This window comes from Pelodiscus sinensis, chromosome 5, assembly GCF_052426305.1.
Source record: "Pelodiscus sinensis isolate ZL-2025 chromosome 5, ASM5242630v1, whole genome shotgun sequence".
NCBI classification, from domain to species: domain Eukaryota; kingdom Metazoa; phylum Chordata; order Testudines; family Trionychidae; genus Pelodiscus; species Pelodiscus sinensis.
In genome coordinates this window covers 122,491,207-122,510,633 of record NC_143056.1, presented here as the reverse complement: position 1 = coordinate 122,510,633, position 19,427 = coordinate 122,491,207, and the positions used below count along the sequence as shown (strand labels likewise).

Genomic DNA, 19,427 nt, shown 5'->3' with positions numbered 1-19,427 from the left:
CACTTCTACACTGACTTAATTAGCCTCATTAAAACAATATATGTACCTCTGCCTGTGTAACTTACTCCAATTCATCTGGTGAAATGGGTTTTACCCATGATAGCTTAAGTCCTAATCTGTTAGGCTGCAAGTGTAGACATACTCTATTTCAGAATAGGGCTGCAAATGTAGGCATTCGGAATTGCAAATCAAGCCTGAGATTTAAATATCCTGCGCTTGATTTGCATCTTCCCGGCCGGGCCTTTTTTTTTTTTTTAAATTTACAAGCCCGGAATACCTGCCTGCGTTTAAACGCGGCAGTGAAACGGGGGTTTGAAATAAAGCCATATTTCGAACTATCTGTTGTTCCTCCTGCAATGAGGTTTAACAGGTAGTTTGAAATAGGGTTTTATTTTGAACGCCCGTTTCACTGCCGCGTGTAGATGCGGGCAGTTATTCCGGGCTTGTAAATTTCAAAAACGGCGCCCGGCCGGGAAGATGCAAATCAAGCACGGGATATTTAAATCCTGGGCTTGATTTGCAATTCCGAAGGGCTGCAAGTGTAGACATACCCTTAAAGACTAAGGGTGTGTCTACACAGCAAAGTTATTTTGGAATAATGGCTGTTGTTCCCAAATAACTACGTGAACGTTTACACAGCCATTCCGTTATTTCTAAATGACTTTGAAATAACGGTTGGCTTATTCAGAAATCTGTAAACTTCATTCTACAAATAATAATGCCTATTCCGAAATAGCTATTTTGAAATAAGACGTGTGTAGATGTTCCACGGCTGCTATTTCAAAATAGCCCCTCACCGGGGTCATTTAAAAGTTTATTCCTCCCCAGTGCCTCCTGGGGCGCTAAATCGAGGTAGCATATCTACATTAGGGAAGCCTGCCTCTGACTAATTTTGAGGATTCCCTGCAGTGTAGATGTGCTATTTTGAAATAAGTTATTTTGGAGTAGCTTATTTTGAAATTGATGTGCAGTGTAGACATAGCCTAAGGTGCCACAGGACTCGTTTTTGCTGCAGAAAGGCAGCCCAAAGGAAGAGGTAGAGGAGATGGGTCTGTGATCAGGAACACAGTCCAAGTAATAGCATTCTCACCACTTTATATAGCATAATTGAGAGACTGGGCTTTTCCTGTTCAGTATGTAGGGTGTGTAGGAGAAGGATAGGGTGGTGGATACACTTTTTAATTAGAAAATGTTAATCCCAATGTGTTACTTGATATCCTGTGGTCTGAAGTTCCCATTTTCAAAGAAATTAAGTCTTGAAGAGTGAATGCAGCTTTCTCAAACTTAAGCACTATAAAATGAACTAAGATATAAATTTCACTGTCACTGGGGAAGATTGCCTTTCTGTAGGCTATAAATAATCTACCACTGCAGTGGGAGGGGTGGCCAGATTAGATTTATGTCCTTCCATTATTTCCATCTTTACTCTGTGTGTGTTTCACCATAGACAGATCGTGGAAAAAAAAAACCCTTGGAAAAACCCCCACCTTCCCATGGGTATACAGTTTGAGCAGCTTTTTGGAAGTCTTATTTTCCTGCTCTGGTTAGAGCAGTAATTTAAAGCAGAAAGAGGAGCTGGTATAAATGGTAATGGAAACTTTGTGCATGAGGTTTGGATGCTGAGGCTGTGCAACAGTCTTGTGGCTTTCACTACCAATTTTACTCCTTGAGAGAATAGTGTTTGCAGTGCTTCTGAAGTATTTGGAGTCTCTTCAATGGGGAAAGAGTTGTGGATTGATCTTTTTTGGTTTTAAAACACTGGTCATCGGCTAAAGTCCATCATTCAGACGCAAAGGCTGGGGAATTAAGAGAATATTTATTCACCATACTTGATGAATAGTCAAATGTATTATGTGAGTAAATCTTCATGCACTATATATGGAGGATCAATAAACAAGAAATATATCCCAAGTTCTTGAATTGACATTGTAGTTAAAAACTGCAGTATCACTTCAGCTCATCATTTTGATGTATTGTGACTGAAGCTTTACAAGAAGCATTTAAAATTTTTAGTACCTGTAGTGCAGTATACTTAGCTAAAATCTTTCACATCCAAAATCCTTAGTGCAAAAGGTTGATGTTGAAACTAGTTGTCTGTCCACCACAAAATCTTGACCACTAAAATACACTTACTATTATACTAAAATTGTAGTATGAACAAAACTAGAAAACTTAATTATTGGAAGAATAAAACTGGTAAAACTCCATATTTCATTTTTATACCTTTTAATTGAATCTTTGCTATAATTGGGATGCTTGAAAAAATCTAGTTGTGACAGTTTGTAAATGTATCCAACAAACATCGTGTTCTAATATGTCTTTTTTCTGTGGCATGTATATGGCTCTTCAGACTTTAACATTCATTAAAGCAGTGGGAAAAAAGTCTTTTTGCACTTAACATTTAATGTGCTGTGTCTAATAGGCCAGACACACGTCTAGTATAAAAAGGAATGCATCTGCTTTGAAATTCATTTGTAAACTACCCCACTGAGTGTTGGTTCTTGAATTTGGTTATAGAAAGGGAACAGGGAAACTAGAAGGGATATCTGTGTGTGGTGTCAGTACAATGTTTCTTAAATCTGTAGCTTTGGAGGTGTTTATGATCTTTGCACAGCACAAGAGATTATAACCCAGGCTCTAATGATGGCTCATTTTCTTAATTTAAGGAGAACATTTAACCCATTCAGTTCAGTATTTTTGTCTGCACCTTCTCCCTGGCCTGGCCAGACACCTACCTCCACCCACCCTGCTTCTGCATCCACCATTGCTCCGGCACCCTCCTTCCCTTGCTCCTTGCTCCCTCCACCTGACCAGACACCCTACCTCCCACCCAGACCTTGCAACCTCTCTCCCTCCTTCACCACACCCCTCTCCTAGATCCTGCACCCTATCCTGATCCCATTACTAGCAGCCCTGTCTTGCACACTGGACCCTTCATTTTTGTCCCTACCCCAGAGCCTAAGGGGTCCATAAAATCCACTCTCTCCAGAACCCCAGAAAACTAAAATTGGCCTGTGGAAAACCCTGAACCTCAGTCCTCCCTGTCCTTGTTCCTTGCCTCATGGGGCAGGAGCAACAGTGTCTCAGTTGGGGGCCACATTGGGAGGGTTGGAGGTTTTTGGAGGAGTCTTTTTGCTTCTCACTTGTGTGGTCCCCAACTGATTTTTCTGTGGGTCACTGGCCCCTGTCCCAAAAAAAGGGTTCCCCACACCTGCCATAAATAAAGAAAACATTGAAACCTTTTGTGTTGGACATCATTTTAAATACAATAAAATACAAATTTAGGTTTGATAAACTAACATGAGAAAGTTACAATGCTTAGTCTGTTTAATAATTTTAATTAAACCATTCTCCTTAGGTGCAGCTGGTTCAGAAAATATGGTCACCGTACCCAGCCTTGCCCCTTCCCTTTCTCCCCCTCCCAGCACTCAAATCCGTAAATAGAAGTGAATAAGTTAAATCTTGACACGCCACTTCTGAAAGGTTGCTGACCCCTGGTGTAGGTGGTGTCTACATTAAAGTGCTACAGTGGAACAGTTGTGCCACTGTAGTATTTTAAGTGTAGACTAGGGATGTAAAGAGTTAACCAGTCATCCTTAGTGGGTAATGCTTACCAGTTAACTGGTGGTCTGACCATTCTGGAGCAGTCCCCTGGCGGGGGGGGGGGGGGGGGGGGAGGGAGCAGTTAAACATAACATTTAACTAGTTAACTTTTTTAATGGGATTTTACAATTGTAGTGTAAACCAGTGTTCCCCCTCAACTGCAGGGCAGCACAGTTTCACAGCCCCGCCCAGTCAGTGTCTCAGGGCTCCCTGCTCAGAGCTGACTGACTTGGCGGGGCTGATTAATTACCTGTGAAGCTGTGCTGCCCTTCAGTGTAGAGGGAACACTGGTATAGACAAGCCCTCAACCTTCCCCTCTTCTGTCAAATTTGGAGCTGACTGCTAGGAAGTCCTTGCAAGTCACTTTTAATGTGGGCAGAGCTCATGCGGCTCTCTCTCTCTCTCTCTCTCTCTCTCTCTCACACACACACACTAAAGGTGAAATGGTGGAGGAGTTGGAAGGGTCTATAGTCTTCTTGTCTCCTGCCTTGCTTGCCTTATTACTGTCAGTTGCCTGATGCAGGAGAGACACTGATCCTGTGGTGTTTTCCTCAAACTTAAAAATGGCTTTTTTTGGTGAGACTCATGCAACAGTAATATGGAATTGCCAAGAGAATATCTGTCCTCACTGTATTTCCCAGATGTAGAGTCTGCTTTTGACTCTTTTGGAGCCAGTGGAGACTTGGAAAATAAATCAGCACTGATGGTTGATTAAAGATTTTCAGAGCATTGAGGGGTGGAAAGGGAATATTCAACTTCTCCCAATGCAGGGTTGCTGATTTCCCGTTGTATCCCCTAATCCCTCTTCCCTCTCAAAATTCCATGGTCATCACAGCTATCTCTCCAGGAGCTGCTTTAACATCTGTTGTACTGCTGGGTGCCAACTGAAGTATTTTATATTGTCTAGTGTTACCCAACGTGCATAGTAAATGATCTTATTTTGTCCCCCTTTTGTGTTCTGAAATACTCCTTTAGTGGAGTTTCTGTGGTTTCTCATAGTTTTGAGCAGGAAGTAGCAGAAGCAGATGAGCTGAAGCTGTTCCCAAGAGCAGCTCATATTTTGCAAACATAACGTGCTATCTTAGAGCGATCTACCAAAAATGTGTAAATGAAATACTGGCTTTGTCATAGGGCCCAATTTTACGCCATGAAAAATAGTAGTTCAGGAAATAACTGACAGGCCTCAGACTCCAGGCCTGCACTGAAAAGTTGGGTGTGGAAAATCCACACCGTTTAGCACAGTTTGTCTGGTGTTGACAAGCGCTGGATCAACAGAACAATTCTTCTGTCAACCTCACTCTGGCCAGTCAGGGAGGTCGATTACCGACAGTGATGGGTGAACTCCCCCTTTCACTGTTGTGAGCCTCCGAAGTGAAGTGCTACCACAGTGCAGCTGGAGCACTCCACCCTGCGCTGTTGCAGTCTTTCAAGTGTAAGCATAACTTTAGATTCAGTTCCTCCTTGCTGTTTTTACAGCTTACTTGTTATAGAATGATCATTTGGAGAAGCCCTAGAATGCTGAGAGAGCTGAGTTCATGATGCTTTGATTAATGGGTTTAAAAGCACAGTACTAAATACACTTGGGTATTGTGTATCATAACTGTGTCTCAGTGCTGAACAAATTTTTGTGTTCATCAGAGCTAGTATTTTGCAGCTTAATGGACTTTGGTAACAACAGATACCAGCAGAGGAAACTGCAAGCCGTCCATAACTTGTGACTTTTTTTCTAGCAGGAGTTTTTTGCTAGGTTATAACACTGTCCCCTTATGTGTTTGTGAGATCTCAGAAGTGTAACTGAGAAATAGTACTGACCATATCCATACTTTAAAGTATGGGAAAGGCATCCCAAACATAAAACTCAATTTGGCAACGCGTCTGTTGAGTTCTAGGAATGCTGCATAGTTTCTGATGACCTAAGTGGGACTTTTTAGTACCATGTATAGCTGGCACCTTGAAACTTACAGGCTACCTAAAATCTGCACCTGTTTGCTCCTTAGCCAGCCCCCAGTATGCATAAGCATCTGATTTAAAAAGCCTATTGAAAGGAGTGTTTACATCGACTTCAGTGGGCTTTGAATCGGGCTCTGATAGCCAACCAGTGCATGCATGCCCTGATTTATTATTTTTTGGTGTTCAGCTTTTTTATCATTTTCCTTGTAGCTTGAAGGCAGGTGAATATAACAAGTATTAATTGGCAGTGGGAAGGAATATATTTTCATGTCACTACCCAATGGTGCTTAGTTCTGACTTGATTTTTAGCATTTCCCAATTTTTAATAGGCGCTGCCTACAGTAAATTAACTTTTGTGTAGCTAATTATTGGACTTTGCTTCTGAATACTTTCCAAGCCATTGCAACAATACCTACAATATGCTACCTGATGCACAAACTTGTGTGATTTTACCCATTGTGTTTATTGTTTAGAGGGGCCGGTGTTCATTTGAAAACCTCATCTGTGTAGTCTTGAAACTGTTTGGTAGCAAAAGTAGACTTTGAGCCCATTACGATCAGGTACCTGAGATCTGAGATGCTCAATGTGCTTTTGATAGGGAATTGCTACACTAAGATGTCCTTTCAAACCATTTTATTTTGGTACTGGGGGACAGTGGTTGCTACATTCCAACCCACATAGGGTGTCTGTTCGGTCATCTGAAGTGAGGCTTCTTTATTTGTGATTTGGTTGAGAGACACTGATTTAGATAGTGGTTCAAGTATCGTTAGGGGTACTCAAGAGAAGTCTGGATGGGGGTATGTCAATACAACTGAAATTTGGAGAAAACTGAATTTTTGTTTTAAGTTTTATAGCGCTTTATTATTTTTGTACTTTTTGCACCCAAAAATTTCATCGCCCTCCCGGTTACGATTAAGTTGTTTAAACAAATGTGTTGTAATGATAGAAAAAAATTGTGTGTCTGAAAAGAGTAGGTACTGGGGGTACTTATAATTTTGTTTTGTTTTTTTTAAAAGGGGTACTTGATATTTAAAAAAAAAAAAAAGGTTGAGAAACATTGGTTTAAATCATGTCCGAAAGCTGGGTAGATGAGTGTTCCAGGGGGAGGATCTGTTAGCAGAACTGCCTTGTAAAATAAGCCTTTTATATTTCCATAACTCAGTTTGAAACTAGATTAGCCCTTTGAGTGTATCGTCTAGACCAGGGGTGGGCAATAATTTTAAAAAGGGGACCACTTCAGAAATTCCTGAAGTAGCCCCGGGCCACCCCAGAAGGGGCGAGGCCTCAGGTGGAAGGGGCGGGGCCAGGAGACTTATTGTGCTTTTCCCCCCACCCCCTGATTGGCCTGGGGTGGGGGAGCGCAAGAAGTCTTCCCCCTTCATCCCCCGCCCAGTTCCCTAGAGAGAAATACCAGCTGTTTAAAAACAGCTGGCATTCCCTCTAGGCACCTAGCAGGAGGAGACCTTGCATGCTCTTCCTGCCCCAGGCCAATCAGGACCTGGGGGCGGGGGAGCATGCTGTGGCTAGACACACAGTCAGCTGTTTTAAAATACCTGGACGTGTCTCTCTAGCTGCTGCACGGCACTGGCAGGGTAGGGAAAGGATGCTCCCCACCAGAGACATGCGGCAGCTAGAGATAAAAGTCAGCTGTTTTAAACAACTGGTGCATCTCCCTAGTTGCCGCATGCTCTTGTGGGGACAAGAAGTCTTCGCGTGCTCCACTGCCCCCAGACCCTGATTGGTCTGGGGATAAGGGAGCAGCAGGGTGGCTGCAGGCTGGATGCACTGGCTTCCAGATCCAGCCCGCGGAGGGCCCTTTTCCCACCCCTGGGCTAGACTCATGATGCATTGGAAGTATGTACTTTCACTGTACTGGACTAGTAAAGGATTGTGTTCCTTTTACAGCTTTTTTCGTAATGAGCTGTGCACTATTGCAGTGACTGTGTGGAAGGAAAGGTGTTAGAAACTATATAGCAGTAATAGACATCTCCGGAAGAACCTCTTGAGTTCTCAAAAGGATCTGGCTTTGTTCTGCCCTTTTGCTCTTGTGTTGGAGGCTTGGGTTACAATGGCTGCTCATCTGAGGAAGTGGGTTTTGCCCAAGAAAATTCATGATACTATATATATATTTGTTAGTCTCTAAGATGCTGCAGGGCTACTTGTTGTTTTTTTTAATGGCTAATGGGTGGATGTTAACTTCAGTGGTGAGTATTTTTCTCACCCTGCTTGAGACCTGTGGCGCTTGGCTGTTTTAACAGTGTATAGCACGGAATTCTATGCTCTTGCAGTGTTTTTAGTCTTGGTATTCCTTAAAGGATATAAGACAACCAAGTGAACCAATCTTTCTTGTAAACCTGGTTTATCCAGAAGCAGTTCGGTCTTACGTTGTAAATGCTTATGAGGAGTAGGAGTAGGGGTGGAGCTGTTTCCACCCAGCCTCTGTGTAGGAACTGCTATTCAGTGTTCTGTCCATCTGGCACAACCAGATGTGAATTAGATTTTGCTTGTGTTTTAGAGGAGAGCCAGCTAGAGACTTACACCAGCATTTCTAATCTTAGGCTAAGAAGTAATTGCTTGTATTTTGGAGTTCCAGACTTAATGGGTGGATCAATAATGGAAAGGAAATAAAAAGGAAGGTAAGAGTTACTTTCCTCTACCAACAATCTTATTTCAAATGTGCTTGTGAACCAGAGAGTCACCTATATTTAATTCACACTCTTGGGTTTTTAAGGTGTGAGTGGGAATTCAAAATGTTTTCTTGAGAAAGGGGAAAGCTTTCTTTATTTTTGTCCATTCCCAATGATGCAAATTCTCAGTTTGCTAGAAGTCTGTCTGTAGATTCTGTAGGGAGAGTAGATAAGGTGCTTATGTATTTCTGAAGTCTGACTGAATGTTCTTTCTCTATGATAAATCTGGCATGTATGTTATTCATCATTTCTCTTTACTGCAAAAGAGCTAATTCTGTGCAATATACTTTATAATCAAAACTCCACTTCATTTGTTTGTAGAATTGCAGTATGTAAGTCATTCTTAATTTTTCAAAGTGTCAATTTTGCCTTGGTTTGTTACTGGGGTGTGCGTGCACATACACATGCATGTCCATGCTATTAGCTAATGGAAATATTGTCTGGAAAAAGTAATTGGGCCGTGTCATTTTAAAAGCACAAGTGACCATCCGTTCATATCAAGATGAATGTCATGTTGTTGCAATAGATGAATTAAAATGGTTGGGAGTCTGTCAGGTAATGGATACTGTGTTTAATAAGACCACATGCTATCAAAACCTAAGTGATTAGCTGGGGTTTCATTACTGTGGTCTTTTACAGTCAGCTGCAAGGTTCAATAGAGGACTTTACATGACTGCTAAGAGAATCAACTATGCTTTGTTCTGTTGAAGTGTTTTACATGCACGCTGGTGCTGCTTGGGAAAGACTTCAGTCCTCTCAGCGGCAAGCTACCATAAATGTCTATGAGTGGCAAATGCATTTGCCATTGTGGCTCTCTCTTACAGTTGAGGACATACATAAATTTGTGTCTGCACAATAGAAATTTAAAAGTGAAGTGAGCAGCACTCTGCAGTATGCCACTGTACCCGATGTCTGAGACCAGATTGTGCTACCTTTAATGTATATCAGAATGTGGCTTTTGAATGGTGTATCTGTCACTGTACTCTCCGCTCTCCCTTAATTTATCCTCAGAGGTGGATATTTCATGTATTTAAAGTTCCTGTGTAGAAGAAATCTGTAGTAGCTTGAGAGAGCAACACCCACTATACTCAGTCACTTCAGAGTATTGTCAGAGGTTGTCCGAGTGAAAATGGAACAGCAGTGTTCATTTTTAATAACGTGAGCATAGGCCTTGGGGTTACTTAAAACAAAATTTTGTTTACTATATGCATTTCATCTAGGTGCTTTCGGGTCTATCACCTTAGTATTTATGTGCCTTAATCATCCATCAAGAAATTAAGAGAGTGTTGCTAATTATGCAGGCTATTGCTGCAGCTGTTTCGTTTACCTGCCCCAGCTACTGCTGCTGAAGGAACAAGATGTTTTCATGACACGCCTTATTATCGTTTTCCCAGGCTTTTAACTGATGAGGACCTTGAACTCTCTGGTCCCTGAAGACTAATTCCTTGTTTAAGAAAGTGTTACTTGCTCTTTTTTTAATGCAAACGTTGTTCCTACACCTTTCCTAGCTTAACTCCCAGTTAGTTTGTGGAATCCTCTTTGTTCTAGTTAACTTGCTTAATTGTAATGCTGTAAATGCCTGAGTCCTAAAGGTGGTCTTGAATGCTGGCGGAATGCACGTGTGAGTTACCCCTCTAGTGCAGTAATGTACTTGGCTAGTGTGTACAGGTCTTGCCTTCAGCTGCTCCTGCTGAAAGAACACTTGTACCATTGCAGCTTATTTTGTACTTGCTGAATGTGTTTTAGACAGAATTGCATGGCCATTTCGTGGAGACTTTTTCAGTTCAAGTCCAATCTGGGTAGCATTCTTCTATAGCATTCAGTGATGGTAGAAGGGAGAAAGCGGGAAGTAGCATTGAGATGTCTCCATCTGTTCACTCGGGAGACACTTCTTCCCAGCGTTGGGAAGCTCTGGGTTTTTTGGGGTTTTTTTTTTCCCCAGCAAACTATGTATTTTCTGAGAAGTCAGCATGATGCCTTTTTTAAAGCACCGTTTTCAGACAGCCATCTGAGATGCCAGTGTGAATCAGGCAAATGGCCATGCCAGTGTGAATCAGGCAATTTTTAACTGTCAAAATTGACCAAGTAAACTTTTCTTCATGCTCCATTCTAAATTGGACTAGTAACCAGGTCTAATTCCAAAAGCAGAATTTCTCCAGCAATACAACACTCCTCTAGAGCTGTGCCTTCACCTACTGTAGTTCTAACTTAACCCAACACATCGTGGCAGGTTTGTGGAAAGGGAGAAATACTGAGTGCAACTCAATGATGAATAAAGAAATTGTATGCAGAATCAGCCTCAAGATAATTCAATGGTTTTTCAACCTATCCCTAGACAAACAAGGATCCTAATTTTGGGAGAATTCCTTAGGAAAAGTTGGTCAACTTGCTTTTGTTTTGCTGTGCTCCTGATTATGTAAAGGGAACTCCTGACTTTATTATCCCTAACTTAATGGACTCAATTGTGATGAAGGATGGTTGGAACACTATCTACTTAATAGTCAATGAAGGTGCAGACAGCTCTTTGTGTAGATTCCTATGTCAGGAAGGATACTATCAATTGACTTTGATTCTTATCTGCTTCGTTTTAACCATCCAATCTTCAGATACTTACTGATTCCCTCTACCCTCTGCTCCCTGTCTCCCATCCCTTTCTTTTTTTTCCTCCCCTCCCCCCCATTTATTTTGGGTCTGCATATCCCAAACTCAAAACTCCGGTCATCTGAATCATAGAATACTAGGACTGGAAGGGACCTCGAGAGGTCATCTAGTCCAGTCCCCTGCCCTCCTGGCAGGACCAAATATTGTCTAGACCATCCCTGATAGACATTTATCTAACCTACTCTTAAATATCTCCAGAGATGGAGATTCCACAACCTCCCTGGGCAATTTATTCCAGTGTTGAACCACCCTGACAGTTAGGAACTTTTTCCTAATGTCTAACCTAAACCTCCCTTGCTGCAGTTTAAGCCCATTGCTTCTTGTTCATCTTGGCCTCTGAGGACAGAACAAGTTTTCTCCCTCCTTCTTATGACTCCCTTTTAGATACCTGAAAACTGCTATCATGTCCCCCCTGAATCTTCTCTTTTCTAAACTAAACGAACCCAGTTCCTTCAGCCTTCCTTCATAGGTCATGTTCTCTAGATCGTTAATCATTCTTGTTGCTCTTCTCTGGACCCTTTCCAATTTCTCCACATCTTTCTTGAAATGCGGTGCCCAGAACTGGACACGATACTCCAGTTTAGGCCTAACTAGCATAGAGTAGAGCGGAAGAATAATTTCTCGTGTCTTGCTCACAACACACCTGTTAATGCATCCCAGAATCATGTTTGCTTTTTTTGGAACAGCATCACACTGCTGATTCATATTCAGCTTGTGGTCCACTATAACCCCTAGATTCCTTTCTGCCATATTCCTTCCTAGACAGTTGCTTCCCATTCCGTATGTGTGAAACTGATTGTCCCTTCCTAAGTGGAGCACTTTGCATTTGTCTTTATTAAACTTCATCCTGTTTACCTCAGACCATTTCACCAATTTGTCCAGATCATTTTGAATTATGACCCTATCCTTCTCCCAGCTTGGTATCATCTGCAAACTTAATAAGCGTACTTTCTATGCCACTATCTAAATCGTTGATGAAGATATTGAAGAGCTGATCCCAAAACAAACCCCTGTGGAACCCTACTTGTTTTACCTTTCCAGCAGGATTGTGAACCATTGATAACTACTCTCTGAGTACGGTTATCCAGTCAGTTGTGCACCCACCTTATAGTAGCCCCATCTAAGTTGTATTTGCCTAGTTTATTGATAAGAATACCATGCGAGACCGTATCAAATGCCTTACTAAAGTCTAGGTATACCACATCCACCGCTTTTCCCTTATCCGCAAGACTCATTATCCTATCAAAGAAAGCTATCAGATTGGTTTGATATGATTTGTTCTTTACAAATCCATGCTGGTTGTTCCCTATCACCTTGCCACCTTCCAAGTGTTTATAGATGATTTCTTTTATTACCTGCTCCATTATCTTCACTGGCACAGAAGTTAAACTAACTGGTCTGTAGTTTCCTGGGTTGTTCTTATTTCCCTTTTTATAAATGGGCACTATATTTGTCCTTTTCCAGTGTTCTGGAATCTCTCCCGTCTCCCATGATTTTCCAAAGATGATAGCTAGAGGCTCAGATACCTCCTCTATCAGCTCCTTGAGTATTCTAGGATGCATTTCATCAGGCCCTGGTGACTTGCAGGCATCTAACTTTTCTAGGTGATTTTTAACTTGTTCTTTTTTTATTTTATCTTCTAAACCTACCCCCTTCCCACTAGCATTCACTATGTTAGGCATTCCTTCAAACTTCTTGGAGAAGACCTAAACAAAGAAGTCATTAAGCATCTCTGCCATTTCCAAGTTTCCTGTTACTGTTTCTCCCTCCTTGCTGACCAGTGGGCCTACCCTGTCCTTGGCCTTCCTCTTGCTTCTAATGTATTTATAAACAGTCCTCTTGTTTCCCTTTATTCCCGTAGCTAGTTTGAGCTCATTTTATGCCTTTGCCATTCTAATCTTGCCCCTGCATTTCTGTGTTGTTTGCCTATATTCATCCTTTGTAATTTGTCCTACTTTCCATTTTTTTTATATGACTCCTTTTTTATTTTTAGATCATGCAAGATTTCGTGGTTAAGCCAAGGCGGTCTTTTGCCATATTTTCTATCTTTCCGACACAGTGGAATTGCTTGCTTTTGGGCCCTTAATAACGTCCCTTTGAAAAACTGCCAGCTCTCCTCAGCTGTTTTTCACCTCAGTCTTGATTCCCCTGGGAATCTCTGAGTTTACCAAAATCCGCCTTCCTGAAATCCATTGTCTCTATTTTGCTGTTCTCCCTTCTACCCTTCCTTAGAATTGTGAAATCTATGATTTCATGATCACTTTCACCCAACCTGCCTTCCACTTTCAAATTCTCAACCAGTTCCTCCCTATTTGTTAGGATCAAATCTAGAACAGCTTCCCCCCGGTAGCTTTTTCAACCTTCTGAAATAAAAAATTGTTTCCAATGCAGTCCAAGAATTTATTGGATAATCTGTGCCCTGCTGTGTTATTTTCCCAACATATATTTGGATACTTGAAGTCCCCCATCACCACCAAATCTTGGGCTTTGGATGATATTGTTAGTTGTTTAAAAAAAGCCTCATCCACTACTTCCACCTGGGTAGGTGGCCTATAGTAGACTCCTAGCATGACATCACCCTTGTTTTTAATCCCTTTTAGCTTTACTCAAAGACTCTCAACACTTCTGTCTCCTATGTCCATCTCCACCTCACTCCAGGTGTGTTCATTTTTAATAACACCTCCTCCCTTTTTTCCGTCTATCCTTCCTAAGTAAGCTGTACCCTTCCGTACAAACATTCCAATCATGTGTATTATCCCACCAAGTTTCTATTACTCATACTTCTCGCATTTGTATATAGGCATCTAAGATACTGACTTGGCCTTCCTCCCAGTTTTGCCCTGATCCTTTTTTCTCTCTGCCATTATAGCCCATGCTCTCTCCCATTTCCATTGAAGAAGTGGGTTGTGCCCTTGAAAGCTCATGATACCCTCTACATGTTTTGTTAGTCTATAAAGTGCTACCAGACCATTTGTTGGTTTTTTTTCCTGTACAGGCTAACTCGGCTACCCCCTGAAGCTTCTGTTTGAAAGGCAGTTCTTTTTCCTCCATCCCACCTCTTCAAACTGCAGGAAGATTTTGCCGCAGGGTAGCAAATACCTGTTTAAAAACTTTATGGGAGAAGTTTAGTTTGCCTTCCTTTTACTGTCTCACCCACCTTTTCTCTTTGATATCCTGAGACCACATAGCTACAACTTTGTAAGCAATGGAAAGTCCTGGAGGTCAACTAGCCTGCTCATCTGTAGGAGGGAAGACTGTTCAGGGGCTCTGATGTCTGCAATTCAGAACTCTATATAGAAGAAAGTGACAAGTCCTTTTTCCATCCACCCAATTCTATAAGATGTGCAGTTTAGATAAGAAATTGCTGCACATGCAAGTATATCTAAGCCTTTTGACTTGTGCAGAACTTGGACAACTGCAAAACCAAGTGGTAAAACATCCAAGTGGGATGTTAAATGTATGAATGGAGTCAACAAGCATCACATAGGGAATAAGTCTTCAGAGTAGGGATGTAAACAAATAGTCGACTATACGATTAACCAATAAGCCTAGGCTTAAAAGCTGGTTTCTTCCCTCCCCCGCGCTACTGCATCTGGTGGAGCACCCTCTGTCTGCAGTGAGCTCAGACCTCCCCGCAGACCGGGGCTGCTGCCAGAACAGCCGCTGTCTGTGGCAGACCCAGGCCCGCCGTGGACAGAGGCTGGGAGGTGGAGCAACCTCTTTTGTGAGGAGCTCAGACCACGTTCGTGGACAGGGGCTGCTGCCGGACCAGCCTCTGTTCACGGCTAGTCTGGGCTGCAGCGAACAGAGGCTGTTTTTCAGCAGCCTATCCCCAGCAGCCTCTGTCCGCAGGGGAACTTGGACCGTCTCCATGGACACGGGCTGCTGCTATCCTGTGCTGCTGCCTCTGTATCAGAAGCAGTAGCGCATGGCGACAAGCAGCCAGTCTGCACGAGGAGTTGGTTTTTAAACCAGCTCCCCTCACAGACCAGCTCCTGCCTGGCACCCCAGCCTCTCCCTCCCCCATCCTCTACCCCTCTTTCTGCACCCCTCCCCCATGTAACTCAAACCTTCTGCACCCTTGCTCCAGCCCCCATATGCCTTCTCAGACACTGCCTTCCTTAGGTCACAGCCCCCTCTTAGACCTTGCACCCCAAAATGCTGTCCCTGGCACAACCCAAATCCCTGCACCCACGCTTGCCCCAGGTCACAACCCCCTCCCGGGCTCTTTCCTCTTTCCTCCTGCATCCCTTCCCCAGGTCAGAATCCTCTCCTGTACCCTTCCCAGACCCTGCACCCTTGCCTCAGGTCACACTCCCCTCCGAAACCCTGCACCCCCTCCTCATCCCAGTCAGAAACCATTCCCTCCCAGATCCCATACCCCAGTACCATATCCCAAGCTCCCTTCTGCACCCAACCCCTATCCCAGACCCTCGCACCTCCTCAATTAACATAACGGAAGAGTGCGGCCCTCAACCACTTACCAAATTCTTGGAATGCCCTCCCCCCCCATCAAAATTATTGTCTACCCCTGTTTCAATGTGTAACTCTGTGTTTATTCTTTACTGAAGTGGAGTTGTTAGTGCCTGTTTAAATCCCCACTTGTGAACTGAGCACATCTTAAGAGATTCCTCTCTCCTTCATGATTTGCTTTCTCTATAATTATCAGCCAAGACATTACTTTACAGTAATGGAAAGATCAGTGATGTGATGAAAATGCTTCGCATTCATTTTTTGAATTGAAGTGGGGGTGAAGAAGTCATACATACAGTATGTGAGTTGCTTAAGGTTTGACACATGTTCAGGCTTCCTATGCTTGTGAATACAGGGAGGAGCTATTATGTATATATTCTGCAGGATCTTTATTGCAGTTTTAACATGGCTTACATAGAAAAGTGTAAAAGAAAGCTAGACATCAGATGTCTTCACTTGCTTTGAAGTCTCTTCCAATTGTAGCCTTTATTTTAATTGAATGAATGGTTCGGTATTTAAACCACAGTGTGTTCAGCTCCTGTTGCTATATTTTTTTTTAGCTCACTTGAGTGAAAATCTCCTCTGGTACTTTTCTCCAATTTGGGCAGTCCAGGAACACACACGAACCAAGGACAGTGACCACAGTCACAAGCACAAAGACTTACCTGTACTACAAGTTTTATTAAAGCAATAAATAAAGTTGCAATTACCCAAGCACATAAAATTCCTTCAAAACCCCCTGCAATGACTGATACTGCAGTCATCCTCACACCCCCAAAGAGATTCTAGAGTTTGGTGGATCTCTCAACTGATAACCTTTGATAGAAGGGGAGGAATTTCCTTTTGGGGTTTCCCATGAGACTTCCTTCAGGTCTTCGCATTTTCACCTGACCAGATAATCTCTTTTTTATATTCTTGTTCTGACCACACCAAACAACTTATGTATGTGGATGAGGGTTTCAATCCTCTTTTCCTAATCTGTAGTTCCACAGTTCATGAATATTGGGGTGCCCTGTTTATTTAATTCCCCTTATTTTCATTTGCATCTATGCACATATGCCCATGGTAAGCTGCAGTTAAAGCAGGAAATCCTGAAAGGTTACTGTCGGGTGTTTTGTGGTCTTGGACAGTACAGGGCAATCTGTTTTTCCAGAATATTACCCGCTGGCACATTCTTTCAAGTAATCTTTGCCAATAAACATTCCTGGCGGGGTTACTCCTAGGTCTCCCACTCATGTCAGCCATTCCAGGCCGTAGACTTTAGAATGACCAAGCTAAAATCTTAAAGACCGCCTGTAGGCCATTTTTTACTTATACCCAATAGAATACATATTCATCACTTTTAAATACTTGCCAGTCTTATACTTCTCTAATCCCACTATTTACATTTATCATACATTGATTATATATGAAATAGCACATAAATTGACCATACCACTAAGTAACACAATATTAAATAGATGATAAAATAAACTAACTGGCTATTCAGTGGCACTTAAAGATAGTACTATTTTAGACTCACTTTCTGCTCCTAGCTCTGTGTTCTGAGTACCTATCCAAAGTATGGCAAAACACTTGACTTTGAGGAATAAATTACATCCTTTAAAGGGAATTTACTTTCATTTAGTTTTTAAAGTAAAATATGCACTTTCGGGCAGTCTGAAAGTTTTTAACTCTGAAGGTGCATGTAACCTTCATTTATGACCATAGTTGGGTAAAATCAGCCTGTTGTCTGTGAATGGATGGTTTAGATTTTAACATTTTACTTTACTAAATATGTTGTCATGAGTGTCCTTCCCTTAGACTCTGCTCGCTTTTGGAAGCCTCTTTGGGCAGCCACCTAACAAGAACAGCCGTACTGGGTTGGACCAAAGGTCCATCTAGCCCAGTGACAGAGGGAGTGAACAGAACAGGTGATTATCAAGTGATTCATCCTCGGTTGCCCATTCCCACCGTCCTGCCCAATAGCCATTGATGGACCTATGCTCCCTTATCATTGTAACAAACAAACAGTCAAATCTGAAGAGAATATTTTTTGAGAACTTCTCAATGAGGTTCTCTGGGCAAAATTTACTCACATCTAATCTTATTGAAACTTTCTTTAGACAGACGCTTTTGTTTTTGCCCCCTATATTGAAAAGCCCAGTTTACTGTGTGTTTAGATTTGGAAAGGGAAGCACCTACAAAGATGGCTGCTGCTTACCGGTACTGCCATTCATATGGTGTGTGGGTTTTTTGTTAATCTCTAGTCTGCCCCAAAGTGAAAAACAGATGGATTTCCAGAAGCATTTCCTGCAATAGAAAATACAAGAGTGACATTCTCACCTGGCTAGGATCTGTCTTTCACTTCTATGCACTGGAAATGGAGCAGGTTGTCTGTGCCAGTACCACAAAGGATCTGTTCATTAAAAGGGGAATGCAAAGATCCCTTTTGGCAGTGCCGTTTCAGTTAATTTTTGATACTCGAATTAAAACAGAACACCCAATCCAAAAATTTTCCAGCTGTATTTTACTCCCATATTTTAGTACCATCTGAGTGTTGTGCCTTGTGTTGGAATCCTACCAGGATAGGCTTCTAGGTTTGTTTGTTTTTCCAGCAGTTTCATAATCCAGTCTCAGAAGAATTCTTGGACAGCTATTGTATAGGCAGTGCTAGCTTTAGTAGTTTATGGCCCAAAGATCTACCTGAAAACTAGTAGGGTAGATGAATGTAAGTGTACGTGCCATATTGAACTACTGCTCTACTATGGGCTATTGCTCTAACAACTCCTTGCGATCAGATAGCAATGGAGCTTGCAAATTTTCTGTCCACCAATCCTTTGGAAATGGAGTAGACCACAGTTGGAAACGAGAATAACAAAACCAGCCCTGCAGGTCAGTAAAAGAGTAAGTGCTGTTCAGGATGGAACTTGCACTTGGTTTCCTATTTATTTTGGCATGTAAGGCGTGAAGGGGAACCTGAGATTCTGCCATGACCTGCTGAAGCAGCACTCTTATTGGACAGGAAGCCTCCACCTGAAGCTGTAACACCTTGCGCTGTGATTTTCATTCTTGCAAACTGCAGACGTGCTGGGCCAGTATATAATTACATGGGGGATTACCAAGGAAAGTTGTGGTGTTGCTTGGCGAGTTGGATTTTTTGGGTGAGATGAGAAGTCCGATCTCTGACCTCTTAAGGTTTTATGGCATGTTTTTATAATACTAGGCTGTTTTAAAATCTGTTCCCCTGGCCGATTTTACTTTGGCAATATTGGTCTGTGTGGGGGGTGTGTGGGGAGAGGGTACTCATTTGGGGTGGGACTGGGGAGCAGCCTTTAGTGCTGCCGAGACCGCACCACGTTCCCCTCCCTCCACAGCTAACCCTCAGAGTCACCTGGAACACGCCATGGGAGCTCAGGCAGTGATTTAAAGAGTCTGGGGCAGATACCCCCTCTGCCCTCTTTCCGCCGTTGGCAGAAATGTGGTGTTTTAGTCCTGAAAACAAATAGAGGCCAGACAATTTCTAGAAACAGAGGTTTCTAGAAACCATGGAAAAGTAAGGAACTCTAAAGCTACAGTTTCTTGTAGAGTCCTGGCTGGACTTGTGCATCATCTTGCCCACACACCCTGGTTCTTCTGGTTTCCTAACCTTCCCATGCTGCGCTGTAAAGCCAACACAGCAGGCTTTGGGGCTGCACAGTGCTTATAGTGGGAATCCCAGCATGAAGAAATGAATACTGCATGGAGGGATATTAACTAATTATTAGTTTTTCAGGCTTTCATAGAGCATAGACAGAGGGGAATCTTTCATAGACAGAGGGGAATCTGCACCTGGAATGGGACTGAGAAGATCTTTCAAAGTCACAGTTCCTTACCTGTAGGGCCCCTCGCCGTCCTTTAGCACCACACAGTAGGCAGCAGGCATTCTTGCTTTCTAAAATTTCTTGCAAAGGCGCGCAAGACATGGCAGCATTCACTTCATATGGCACAATATTAAGTTGCGTGGTTGTTCAGTTAATCAGCTGCTGCGTTTCTGTAATGTCTGGAGTGATCGCTTGCTTATCTCCCAGGGGG

General features: G+C 42.5%; 1 protein-coding gene across 6 annotated transcripts in view; it reads left to right on the top strand.

Annotated features, from left to right (window-relative positions):
* Positions 1–19,427, top strand: part of LOC102457209 (uncharacterized) — a 159,675-nt gene that overhangs the window by 16,002 nt on the left and 124,246 nt on the right. The window contains exon 1 of one of the 6 annotated variants that reach the window (XM_075928300.2): positions 7,184–8,189. The exons of the other annotated variants lie outside the window; for them this stretch is intronic. The gene's annotated coding sequence lies outside the window, so the exon portion shown is untranslated. Of the gene's footprint in view, positions 1–7,183; positions 8,190–19,427 lie in introns of those variants that run through there. 6 annotated transcript variants of the gene reach the window in all.